The sequence below is a fragment of the Pectinophora gossypiella genome, chromosome 17 (genome assembly GCF_024362695.1).
Source record: "Pectinophora gossypiella chromosome 17, ilPecGoss1.1, whole genome shotgun sequence".
Taxonomy (NCBI): Eukaryota; Metazoa; Arthropoda; class Insecta; order Lepidoptera; family Gelechiidae; genus Pectinophora; species Pectinophora gossypiella.
This window is the reverse complement of record NC_065420.1, coordinates 4,687,228-4,702,011: the sequence shown is the minus strand read 5'-3', so window position 1 is coordinate 4,702,011 and position 14,784 is coordinate 4,687,228. Positions and strand designations below refer to the sequence as shown.

The following is a 14,784-nucleotide window of genomic DNA, read 5'->3' as shown; positions in this document are numbered from 1 at the left end:
GTTCGGAGTAGGAGTATGTTCCGGAGGTGGGGGCTTAGGTTTCATCATTCATCGTCATCACCTTTCATCATTTGATTAATCATCAATAAGAAATAAAAATACATAAGACTTGGCTGTATGGGCATGGTTCCCTTTGCCTTGCCCTTCGGGGAAAACCAAAACAAAAAAGTCTATGGAGATGGTGCACAGCCACAAGGTTCTTGTCGACCTATAGGGCGGTAGCTATTCATTGCAGACCAAGAATATTGTTATTATCACCCTGCATAGACGGTGTATAGTTAGCCTTATATGAGGTAGTTGAAATGCCAGGTAAAGGCCTTCCCTAAACGACTGTGGTATACTATTATCATACTGTGTATGTGATATGGTCGTTTATAATTTCTCATTGCTAATTGAATAGTAAATTAATTTTGTCGATGCGTCAAGAGAAGTTAAACATTATTCTTTTTATAGTCCCTCTTATATTGACTTTTCTTAAAACTTTGTTTCATTGGTGTACATAAGAACGTCACCTTCCTTTTCGCTTCTTACTTGCTTATGTAATTTCTCCTCTAACCTAAGCTTTAAAGTATAAACTCTCTGTTGACATTATACCACGGCTTATAAGTTGGGTGTAATTCGCTTAGCCTCTCAGTAACGCTTACACAGCATAATGAAAGCGGACTTGTAGCGGTTAGTGTTGTGATTGTAGTTCCTGAGGCGACAACCTTTGTAATTGAATCATAACAACAGTAGTATTAGGTCCTAGTTCTATGCTATTACCGTCATGCAACCCTGTAGGCCTTTATGTACCACTTGCGGTGGGTAAAGCAGCAATTAGGAACTGAATTGTGAAATTATTGGGAAGTTTTGGGGTTTTAAAGAGCATTTAGAATTGTACTTAAGTATTTGATGTGGTGCGGATGTAAAAAACGAAAAGATATCTTTGAAAACAACCAAAATGTTAAAGTATTAAAATACGAACAAGCCGTCTTTTACAGTTAAGCTCTTATTTTAAAACACTTGAATCCTTTTCAATTCCGATTTATTAGGATTGGCACTTTTTATATCAGCTCTTTCAACGATTGTAGAATCATTTTACTTTCCTTTTATGATAAAATCAATGGTTGGTACGTTCGCAGTTTCATTTTAGTCACAATACAATGATGTATCTATATGTAGCTATTATTTTCGTTATAAAACTCATGTCCAGATTTCTTCGAGCCATAATATTTCGTGGACAGTTATTAATTTTTATCTGGCATGACCACGTCTTGATTCGTCTACTTGCGGCAATTTTTCTTGGACTTTTAGACAGCTTCGAGTTTTTGTTGTCTACTTGTGCTGGTGTTATCCTCACTTGGAGTCATCCATCACAAATGTCACGGTGTGAACACCTTGATCCTCGCTGGTGCGTGACCGGATTAGTTTCACATTATGGCGCTCTTTCGATGTAAAATTCATAGGCTTGTATCCTTTCGATTTGTAAGAGCTCATATTGAAGTGATGGCCTTTACGTTTTTATTGGTGGTGTAGCGACCGTGTTTTGTTTAGTGCCAAGTGTAACCCAATGGTACCTTTCATTTAAGTGCCGTAGACACAGAACACATAACACTATGGGGCCCATAGTTTTATGTGTAAAACTATGGGGTCCATAGTTTTATGTTTTATGTGTGCCCCATAGTTTTACACATAAAACTATGGGCCCCATAGTTTTATGTTTTATGTGTGGTTGCGCCACCAGCGGGAAATTGTTCGGGATTCGATTGCTGGCAACAAATTGGTGAGGTACTTTGAGATATTTTGTTGGTAGGGCCACCATGGTGTCCTAGTGATATCGGCCCTTAAGCTTCATGCATACAAAGTTGCTAGACAATCTGAGATCCTGGGTGGCAAACAGTACGAGCAAACCGTGTCGTTCGTATTTGCAGTCTCATACAAAATCCCGCTCCGGTTGTGTGTGCCGCGAGAATTATTGGTAGTACGGTCACGAGCATTAATATGTATACACTTTGGTACCATGTCACATTAACTTTTTTGATAAATTGAACTGTATGTCTCACTAAATGTCAAATATGTTAGTGCGACAGAGTCCTAAAGTGGGTACATTATATTGCTCATGACTGTACTTCTATGAGTGGTTAAAACATAGTTCCAAGTACTACAAGTCAGGGTTATTATTGAGCCGCCAAAGGCCTGACATGGCTCATGTAACGATGACTAGGGTTGATGGGGTTGGTAATTCACCTCACAACCCACACGATAGAAGAGAGTACTACAAGTAGCAGTAAGTTGTACAAGTAGTTAGGTAAGCAAAACAGGTTCATTGAATCTTATGATTAGGATAAGACTAAAATTGGCAACCAATATAATAATTATGAGGTTTATTATAGTAATTTAGATAAATTGTTTAAGGATAGGTTTAGTACTTTTTTTGACGTCACTCATTGTAGATTTGCGGCAAATCAACAATAAGGGTGGTATTAATAAACTAATCTCAGCTTTGAGACTGCCCTCAAGATCACGTCAATGTGACAGTTCGTGTATAAAAACGGGGACTTGAGCATAGTCTTGAGGGCAGTCTCAGCTGAGATTAGTTTATTAATACCACCCTAAGTCACGTCAAAAAAAGTTAGCACCTAAGTGCATTGTTTTAGATAAGTACCTAAAAGGATTTGGGAGTAAATTGAGAATGGAGAAACCCTATTGGACACTCATTCCATAAGCCTTTTTGACCAGTGGGGTTAAAACGCCTCATTCAAACGATTCATCCAAGAAAGCAATATTGCTATTTGATATTTGTTAACATCTTTTATATTGTCAAATGTCAAACTGCAATAGATAGATAAAATATGTATTGCTCTTTAGATGAATTGTTTCAATGTGGCGTTCTTGACCGCCCTGAAATAGTCAATTTACAAATTAACAAGAAATATCTTTCATATTATACTTATTAGAGAAACGGAGAAAGATCTGAAGGAAATTATTCAATGCATTTTTTCCATTCAACCCAGAATAGTTTCCAACTAGTCAAATCAGTTACTTTTTACTAAATGTCAAAACGCGAATTTTTTATGAAAAAGCATAGAAAATCGTGTCAAATTGTCGCACTTTACATTTTTCTTTCTTATTAGTACATTTTTCTTTATTAGTATGTAGTTTATCAGCAAGTGGTGGAAATAGATTTTAAATTTAATAAAATAATAATCTTAAGGTTCAATTTAAATCATATAAAGACATCAGGAGAATATGGTAACTAGATAATGAAATAGATCATGTAAAATTTTCGAACAATATAATTTGTTAAATGTATTATAAGTATGTATTTATACCGTGCACTTAGAATTTAGACACGCCATTATGATGCCTATAGTAACATAAAATACAGTCATTAGGAATAATCAAAGTATTACTAATCGATTTAGAGTTAGGTGTAACTTTTTTTATATAAAAAAATGTCAACACGAATTGGTACTAAGTAAAAGTATTATTTTAAATACATAACATAACATAAACATAAACTGCCTATATACGTCCCACTGCTGGGCACAGGCCTCCCCTCAATCAACCGGAGGGGGTATGGAGCATACTCCACCACGCTGCTCCACTGCGGGTTGGTGGAGGTTGGATTTTAAATATAATTCTTTTTTATTTATTTATTTATTTTATGTTGACGAACAGCTCAGAGAATTAAAAAAAAAATCTGATACTTTTTGGGAAGATGAGCTAGATATCTACATCACATCCACTTACTACCGCACACGAATAAAACAACGTCTTATAAACACATACCAAAAAAAACCGTCACATATTAACAAAACACGAACCAATAGTTCATGTATTTCGGCAGGGGGGATCGCGCAACTCCTATCTAGAATTTCAAATTCAAATTCAGAACTTTTATTTCGTATTTTTTTTTACATCCATAATAAATAACTTATGAACTATGTTAGTAACATTGACGTACAAAAATTAGGTATGTGGGACATGGAGTTTGATCCAATGCCTCACATATGGACAGTCTAGTCTGTCAGACAACACGTTCAGGAAGCTGTTGCCACTCGTCCTCTCACGAAGCATCAGGGATGCGGTTCAGGGATTTCTTTGAGGTTAACAGTGGTATTGATTCCGCTACACACCATGGTATAAGACAAACAGGTATACTCAATCCTATAACAAGCCGCCATTGCTAGCCCTTTGATGACGTAAGTGTTACCACTGTGTTACCACTGTGTTACCACTGTGTTACCACTGTGTTACCACTGTGTTACCACTGTGTTACCACTGTGTTACCACGGTGTTACCACTGTGTTACCATTGGTTATTCCAACATTCCAAAGACGTTTTTATTATTGAAAATTAAGTGAATTACTGACTAAAGTATTTAATTACTATTCTTTGTTACATATATAAAAATCATTAAAACTGTAAGTAACTCTATTACTTAAAGTTCAAAATTTCCTTGCAAAGTAAATATAAAAACATAGGCCGTGGGTAATAATTTTTTTACAAAATGGCAACGCAGGTTGGGTGACGTTAGCTGGGCTAACCTTGAAATGTTAGCTGTCACTTTTGAGCATACCTGGTTTTCTTATACCAACATCTAATTTTATTTTAAGTTACACTTGTCATTTTCTTATCCGCCGAAAAGGAAAGGGACGGGTAATAGACCGGCATAAAACTTATGGAATACACGTCAATTATATGTAGATATTTAAATTAACCTCTCAAAATTTTACGTCAGCTAATAACGCGACAGAATTAAGTAGACAGCACACGTCAGACGATTTACATACTAGCGAGATGCATATTTCATTTACCCGGGTCATTCCTTCGGTTTCAAATAAACATCTGTCAATCGTCCGTCCATTTCCTTGTCGGCTGATAAGAAAATCGTAATCGTAAAATAAAATTTTGAGGTGTCTGCAGGACTTGGGGCTAGTGACATTATAACGTCTTATAGTGAAAACCTCGGAAGCGCTTTTTTGTAAAATCACCATCATCATCAGCCCATTAACGTCCCCACTGCTGGGGCACGGGCCTTCCCTATGGATGGATAGGGAGATCGGGCCTTAAACCACCACGCGGGCCCAGTGCGGATTGATGGTGCGGATGTTGTAAAATGACATTCTAATTTTATTTTTGTTAACAAAACCCCGCAAAAGGTAAGCAAGTATCAATCCAGATAATAATTGTGGTCTAAATTTTGACCCGGTATGGAATTGATTAAAAAAAAACAAGGTTGAATATGAATAAAATCACATCTAAATGTGATTTTTCAAAAAGGCGCATACGTAGTTTTAGAGGAAATCGCTTTTTAAGATCAAAAGATACGTTTAGTGGAAATCAAGTCAATGACGACCTTTTCAATTAAATTGAACCACATATCAATGTTACTTGAAATAATTGAAATTGAAATATACATACAAAAGGCCTAATTTAAAACTACATTATTACAATAGATAATTGTTTTAATGCAACTAAGTATATTGTAAATGGATTTAGAAGAGACATAATAAATAAAAATATTTGTCAATTTGTATATTGTTTTATTTTATTATACTTACATTTATTGTATCATAAAATAGATATAAAAACCGTGAAAACTTTATAATGTTTTTCGGCAAACGTTATGGGTTACTTTATATAGGTATTATTTCGTTTCGACAATCCAAAAAGCATCAAAGACAATATAACGAGGGATTTTCCAGGCTACGTTCACCAAAAATAATATAGATGGAGTTGTACAGTACAACTTTAACGTGATAATTACCTACGTATTTTCTTATAACGTAGGTACATAATTATTCCAAAATACAATATAATGTAGCTCGATATTTGGATCACATTGTGTATAGAATTATGTTGCTAACTATATTGCTTCTCTTTATTTTGATCAGAATAATAATGGGTGGAAGTGTAATTGTGCTTGCGTGTAATAAAAAGGGTCATCATTTAGACCTAAAAACAAAGATAAAAGTACCATATGTCTGTTATCCATGAAATTAGAAGGTTAAACGAAGGAAAATCTATACAGCGCCATCTATATTGTTTCTGAGGTACGTAACATAGAAAACTTTGCATTATAATTATATTTGAAAATCTGTTTTGAGGAACGTAGCCTAGAAAGGCCTTCATTATAATTATATAATGTTTATGCATCTAAATGGCTGCGTTTTTTCTTGTACTTAATTGGCACGCTCCGTTTTACATAAAATGCGATGATAATCTGATTACAGTTTACTGATTACAGATCATTATAGTTATGATTACAAACGTTTGCTTCAAGCTCGGAGTAAGGACAATTTGTTCAGGTGGGGTTTCTCGGATGGCTCGGATTTAAAGTGCAAGTGCGGCACTGTCCCCCAAACGATGGAACATCTTACATCGTGTCCTGCGTGCCCGAACACCTGCACGCAGGAGGATCTGATGAGCGCTGCAGATAGCGCCATACTTGTTGCCAAGTTTTGGGCCGATACTATTTAGTTTGCCATCGACACGATAAGAAGACGCTCGGAGAGGTGTGGATACTTAGATCATTTAACGACGGATGTACCTCTGACTACCCCATATAGTTGCGAACTTACATAATGTTATGTTTTGTATTACTTTATGAGTCATAATGACGCCAACAAAGTACATTAAATAAAGTGGACGATTTATATAGAGCCACAGTGCATTTAATATCTGTAATGCGTTTCGATACTGCATACAATTTTGTACACTCAGCCGTGCGGTTGCAGCTCAATCATTCATTCATATTCACTCATTCATTCATTCTTTTCATAAATCTGTATACTAAACTATCGGTTCGCTATGATGGCCGTTTTAACATAAAGAACAGACAGACAAAAGACATGTACATAACATAAACAGCCAATATACTGGGCAATCAACTGGAGACATTCCACTACTGGGCAATCAACCGGAGGGGGTATGGAGCATACTCCATCACGCTGCCCCACTGCGAGTTGGTGGTGTTTTACGGCTAATAGCCGGGACCAACGGCTTAACATGCCCTCCGAAGCACGGATACATCTTACTTTTTCGGACAATCATGTAATTCAAGCCTGCAATGTCCTTACGAAACAAATGACAGGCTAACAATTTGATTTCGACAATATCCCCATCAGAAATCGAATTTGGACCTGCACATCGTGAGCCCAACGCTTTAATCACTAGAGCAAGGAAGTTGTAAATACAATAAAAATCGAAACCTTATTGCATACACCTAAACCTATTGCAAATGTAAGCGGTTTGGACCTCTAGGTAAACAGTTTCTGTGTCATGCTATTGCAGAAAAGGTCTATATTATCAATAGCAGGGGGATTAAAAAGGCCATATTGAAGCAATTCATCTAAAAAGCAATATTGCTATTCGACATTGATTGCATTGCGCACTTAGTTTTTATGCGCAAATGACAATTTGCAATATTGCTGTTGATACCATAGACCATTTTTGCACTAGCACGGTGTTCTTGCTATTCTTTTTGTTTTGTCATTTAATATTGAGTCTGAAATTGTTAGAACCATACAGTTCATTATAAATCGAATTCAGTAATATGCTTATTCTATTCGCTCGTTTGTTCTCTTATGCGTAAATTCAAAGACAGATTCTGTGATTATATACCTTCTTGCAACGGAACAAAGTACAACATATATTGTATATTATTCCCATTAAGCCTCAATTCATCGGCATCGTGCAGTCGATTAGTAAGCAAAGTAAATCACAAGGAAATAGAAAGTGTAAACCGAAAGGATCTTAGAGGCAACGTTACGACGAAGGGATTACTAAATGTTCCCGTTACGAAGGGCTTCACGCACGTCTGCTGTTTTAAGGGTAAGGCTGGTGACTTGGTTGATGTGATTAGTAAGCACCAGGGGCCGTAATCATAGATTTAGTACTACCGTAGATTGAACATCAACGCTCAAAAAATGGGACGCAAAGTTACTGTTAATATAGCGACGTAGACAGTACTTTACCTCAGTGCGTGATTAGGCGTCGAACTGGCAACCCGGGCAAATGCCGGGTAAAAACTTACAAAAATAGAAGCACAAAGCAAAAAAGAAGGATGGAACATCATATTTCTACTAAGTAATGACATTGTGCACGATATCAAAATATAAATATTTTAATTTTCGCAGTAAACCCAACAAAATTATTAATTTAGTTAAAAATACAGTAAAACAAGTACACCCGGTCTTGAAGCAGTCGTGAAACGCGATATCAAAGTTGAGACAGCAAGACGCATAATATACAACTTCCAACATAACACCGTCGGATCGGCGATCCCTAGTCGCTCTACCGACTTGTGGCTAGCGGGGTACTATGCTCTATTCGGTACCCCGAAACCATCCTTTGGCGGCTGCATACCCTTGCCGCTAAAGTCTCATACAGTTTTAGTACATAGTGCATGTTAAATTATTTCGTAGCCACATTTATCGTCTTGGCCTTAAACGGTCCACTTTTGAATGGGGCTGTGAATACAAACGAGAACAAGCTGAATTTTATTAATGGCGTCTTCGTCTCGCTTACCAACTCGAACTAGTGATGTGCTGCGACATTGACTGTCGATAAATTGTCGATAGTATCCTTCTTCTATCGTGTGGATTGTTAGGTGAATTACCAACCCCATCAACCTTGGTGTCAGGGTTATTACTGAGCTGCCATAGTCCCCTGACATGACTCATGTAACGACTACGTACCTACTTACATCAGTAAGTAATAACCGGGACCAACGGCTTAACGTGCCCTTATAGTACCTTTAGTACAGGTTTTTGGTTCTAAATCTTTATTTATAAAGTCTACACATACATCATTAATAATTGCATCTTAAAGTGAAATCTTTTTTTAAATCTGGACATGCGTTCAAGTCACGACGTAATACCTAATGGGTTGGGCAAAGACACAAGTAATTGGAAGGCAATTATTGAAAGTAATTTTTGACAAACAATATATAAAAAAATATATTTTATTTATACTTTTTTCTTATAAGCAATATGTTGAACTACAGAATGTAAAATCAAGTGCAATTACAGATTTGGAATTGGTATTCTGAAGTAAAAAATATAACATAAAAAAATATTTGAATTAATCGACAGTCGATATTATTTCCTTGGTAACTTTAATTTGGACGCTAAAATAGTGTGCGAATAAATCTGGTAGTCGATTGTTCTCGTGCATACTAATTTGAGGTGGAAGTACAGAGCTCTACTTATGGAAGACGAAGTGTGTAAGTGAATAGGAACCTTCGGCTGCTGTTGTTAGATATTTTATTTGGTAAGTATATTATCGGGACGGGGCCATCCTGGCCCTCGAATAGGCCCCGGACGCGATTCGGAATGTGATTTTCATTAAAACCTCGATTTTTTCAATTCATTTCAGTCCGGGAAAAAATTGAGACTACAAAACTTGAAATTAAATTTGTCTATTACGAGGTTGTGTTAACAAAAATGGTATCCGAATGTGTTTCAAAAAGGCGCTTATTAGGTTTTCACTACTACGGCGGCGGGGTTATTATTGAGCCGCCAAAGGCCCCTGTCATGACTCATGTAACGACTACTTACTTACATCAGTAAGTAATAACCGGGACCAATGGCATAACGTGCCTTTCGAAGCACGGATAACCCTACTGTAGGACAATAAGGTTATCAGCCTGTAATGTTCTAAGCAAATTAGGGACCACAAAGTGGTTTTTGTGATATGTCCCCACCGAGATTCGAACCTGGGGTCTCCGGATCGTGAGCCCAGCGGTCAACCTAGACCACAAAGCGGTTGTCATGCAGAACTCGCTGAGGTATTAACAGAACGGTCTATGGCGAAGAGACGACTGAGGTCGCCGTTGTGGAAACGACCTGAAGATTTGACATGTCCGTTTTTTTACAGAAGCGACTGCCTGTCTAACCTTCCAACCCGCGAAGGGAAAACCAGCCCAATACAGGTTAAGTCACATACCTCCGAAAATGCATTTCTCGGGAATGCGGGTTATGTTTTCATTCACCACTGAGCGCGTGATAATCATTCATGATTCTGACATGAATTCCGAAACAAAATCTACAGGTATAGATTACCAAGAGCAAATAGCCGTTGAAAACTGATAACAAGTGGATGTTCCCTTGAATTTAAAACGTTATACGTTTCCCGATGCTAAAGGTTTGTAAAACAAACGGTCGGGAACAGAAAGTGCAAGGAATTGCAAGTCGGACCCGAACATAGTCCGGTGTCCCGCTTCTTTCAATATCCACGCAGCACATTCTTAATGTAACTTCGGGTCTTAGGGTGGCGTCTTACTATTAGCGAATAAGTATTTATTTATTTATTTTTTTATTGGAAGACCAACGATCGGAAGGCTAACGATACAAAATAATAGTTAAAAAACAAACAGACATTTACACGTCCTCACCAATAGAACAGAGGGGTTAAAATTGCCACATCGAAGCAATTCATCTAAAAAGCAATATTATGTATTGCTATTTGACATTTGTTTACATTGCGCACTTACTTTTATATGCGCAAATGTCAAATTGCAATATTGCTTTTTTTAGATGAATTGCTTCGATGTGGCCATTTTAAACCTACCTAGTAAGGTTTTGTTTACAATGGTATAACTTTTAATTAGTTCCTTTTAGTGTAAAAGTTGTTATTTACTGTAAGTAAATGTAATATCAGAACGTGTCAGTCTGAGGACAGACTGAGAGCAGGATGGCTGAGTGTAGGAATGGTAGACCGAATGAAACGTAACGTAAAGGTGTGTGAAAGAGAGAGCGAGGAGTGAGCGAGAGAGAAGAGAGAGGATTGAATGACAGGAAAATGGCGGTCGGTTGTTTTTAAAATGGAAGATTAAATTAACGTTTTTAATAAACAAGGCTTAAAGAAATATAATCGTTTCCATCATGCCCCATCCCACATTTTTTTATTTACAATTGAGAATTATTTCAAAGGTCAAACTGCAATAGTCTTGAAGTAGAGAAAATGCTTTACTTTGATAGCCTCCGTGGTCTAGTGGTTAGAGCGTTAGGCTCACGATCTGGAGGTCCGGGTTAGATTCCCGATGGGGACATTGTCGAAATCACTTTGTGAGACTGTCCTTTGTAAGGACCGAAAAAGTAAAATGATTCCGTGCTTCGGAGGGCACGTTAAGCCGTTGGTCCCGGCTATTAGCCGTAAAACACATCCACCAACCCGCATTGGAGCAGCGTGGTGGAGTATGCTCCATACCTCCTCCGGTTGATTGAGGGGAGGCCTGTGCCCAGCAGTGGGACGTATATAGGCAGTTTATGTAGAGAAAATACTTAGTTCACCGGCTGAATATGACGCTTTACAGTGAGTAGTGGGACCACACCTGTTAGTAACATTCAGTATTTCTATCACCATTCGCTAGCTAACCTAATACCTGACCAGTGTACCTATGTCTAGCAAATAAGGACCTTTCAGAGTGGCATCATCAGCATAAGACGAAGAGGTAACATTTGCAACATCGGACAGCTTCACTACTGGCATTTTTTTTGTTAATATATTGCCGGAAGAGATTTCTACTATCAAATATTATAATAAAAAATATGACCATAGCACCATCTTGTGGGGGGCAAATGTGTGTATATTTTAATGTCGTAAATGTATATGTGGTTTGGTTTTACCTAAATATTTTTTTTATTATTATTAATATAAAAGATCAGGTGTTTTTCTTATTAAACGACAGTTGAAATTATTTATGTTCCATCAGATTAAATAAATTGAAAACTAAAATTGTTTTTAATGAATAAAAAAATTGTAATCATGGTTTTGTACAGCTACGGTTATAAAGCTGCAGAAATTTTAATTAAGTTGAAAAAAGAAAAAACATATTCACACCTTTTACTGATTCGGATTATAGCTGCGTATATTTTTGAACATAGAGGTAATTTAAAAAGTAAAATGTTCTTATCACAATCTGTTTGACAGCTAGACACTGTCCTGATAAGAGTTGACAAATGTAAAACGTATACAGAGTTCTGCGAAGTGGTTAGCACGTGTTAATCATTCCTCAAAGCGATATAGGTATCGCAAAATGTTTTCGACAATGTCCCCATTCGGAATCGAACCCGGGCCAACAGATCGTGAGCTCAAAGCTCTAACCACTAGACCACGGAGGTTGCTGTTCGTTTAATAGAATATTTTAAAGCCGTATATTTTCTTACTTATTATTTTATTTTTTCGACTACTATAGACGGCAATATTTAAGGAACCTACACACACAGACAATAGATAACACATAACAGAATTATAGTACGATGAGTACAGATCTAATATAATATCCACAATAGTGTACACAACATAACTAAATAATAACAATTATAGTGATAAACGACTACTTCAATGTTATACTAAAGTATCAATAGACAATTTTTTGAGATACCTATCACGTCGGTCTAACAAAAAGCTCGGTGAGATATGGGTACTTAGTAAGTCTCGCGATAGATGTACCTCTAACTACCCCAACTGGAACAATATTTTTTATAGTTTGTAGGTTCTCCAGACGTTCAAGTAGTGCCAAAAAGGTGTAGAGCTCATTTAGCTTAGTTTATTTATGACAAAAACAAATTTCAGTCACCTAATGGTGTGGTTATACTTACGCCATCTATTGTCGCCGAAAATTAATGTATAGCGTGAACCCAACACCTTTAAGTTAAAAAAAAAAAAACACTTTTACGAGTCTTTCAGAAAGTCGATTGTCACCTCCAGAAGTGAAAGCAACCTAGAAACGCTGAAAGCAGAATAACATATCAAACATGAATGGAAGACAGTCGGATGACGTCACAATCGACATTGTTCGCATGGATGATGCTCAGGCCTCGAGTGCAGGGAGGAAAGAGGTTCGAGAGGGATCACTACCTACCACCGCTTCATGCATAACGGTAGATAGGTGTTTAGGTATCAGTATAATATAATACAGGGTGTTAGTGACACCGTATCGAATACTGAGGTAGACGAATTAGCTGAATTTTTCATCGCAAATGTATGGCAATGAATATAATTAAAAAAAAAAATGATGCGACGGAAAGTTCCGCTTGAGCTGAATCATCCCTCTCAATATTTGTTACGATGTCACTAACACCCCGTTCAAGTACATACAGGTAGCCATACAAGTAGGTATGGGTGTTAGTAGCACCGTAACGAATACTGAGGAGGATGATTCAGACCATGATTCTGAGTTGATATCAAGTGGAATTTCCTGTCGGAAAATTCATGATTATTTTGTGTTTTAGTTAATTATTTTCAGTTCCATACTTTTGCATCGTCGTGGAGATCCTTGGGGGAGGCCTATGTCCAGCAGTGGGCGTCATACGGCTGATGATGATGATGACTTTTGCAACGCAAAATTCAATTTGATATTAACTCCGAATTATGGCTTGAATCATCCCTCAAAGTTTTCGTTACGATGTCACTATCACCCTGTTTACTTCTTAACATCGGTTACTTTTTTTTTTACTTTAATTTGAAATTTAAAAAGACATTTTTTTGGTTTATTGCTCAATTAAATGAATGCTTTTTGTAAGTCTCCGTACTAGTATCGTAATTAAGCGCCCGAATATGCTTCTACTGTTGCAGAGCTATCTTCCACATAAATTCACTTTTATGACATATAGAGCATTGCAATGCTCTAGTAACAGAGTTCATGTACTGTTCCACCTATGTAAAACATAGTATTTAAGATCTTTATAGTATTGTACATGATGGCAATAAATAAATAAATCAAGATGCAATTCTCTCCTAACATTAAAATGTCACATGACGCGATTGAAATATAATATAAATATTGTAATAAAGCCGCGTGCCCTGCATTTCCTGTGCTGTGGTTAACGGCACTGTTATATATTAAATTACAGGGTAATCATATAAAATAAAAACTGCATACTCAATTCCTATTGCATTGACGTCAATGCAATAGGACTCCGGAACCATCAAGTTTCATTTCAATGGGAAATCGTTAGTTCGGGTTTGGAATTCGGATAGCAACTACGTTTTGTATAATTCTAATACATTTTCTTTAAATAAATCTTTTTAGCGTAAATAAAATTGTTTTTTAAAAAGCATCACCTGACCCACCCCGTAATAGTGGTGTCAGAAGTGGGATACCAGTGAATTTTTGCCGTTTCTTCGTCGATTCCTGGTATTCCATAACGCGTTCGCGTAAACGAATCTCATAAAATTGTGTGGAACATTGGTGATGTGTCTGTGAAATTACAAACTTATAAACTAATACGCTATTCCTGTCCGCTCGTCATCGCCAACCCGACTCCGGAGTGACTTCCAAGTTCTCAAGTTATTTTCGTCACTTCGTCAAACTCCTCAAAATCTTCTAACTCACCGTCGAATTAATAAGTACGGTTAAACGGCGACAGTCTACCTTCCCCGCATCAGCTCGCCGATACTCGCCGTCTATCTGGAGGTCTAACCACGACAGTAAGCCTTACTTCGAGAAGCCTGCTGGTGGACCACCGAGACTACATCCTGGGGTCAACAACAAAACTGTCAGAGTAAGCCTGCCAGTCGATCGCCGTCATATATTTTTCCTGCCGCTGCGCTGCCGCCGCCGTCACCTCGCTGCCGCTTTCCTGCACGTATCCTGATTTCGCTGGAAATGAAGATTTACAACGTGGTGTTCGCGCTGGTGTTAATGTGAGTAAAATATTTGATTCACTGTAATTGCTTCGCCACTCTCTTTTAATTAATCTTAACATTCTAAATTTTGTATCACTTAGTCGATTCCTAAATATCTCCTATTATATTACCTGTCTTAATAATCCAAAATCTAAAATAATAATC

General features: G+C 37.2%; 1 protein-coding gene across 1 annotated transcript in view; it reads right to left on the bottom strand.

Annotated features, from left to right (window-relative positions):
- LOC126374331 (probable beta-hexosaminidase fdl) overlaps positions 1-14,784 on the bottom strand; it is a 134,233-nt gene that overhangs the window by 64,780 nt on the left and 54,669 nt on the right. The gene's annotated exons all lie outside the window — the stretch shown is intronic.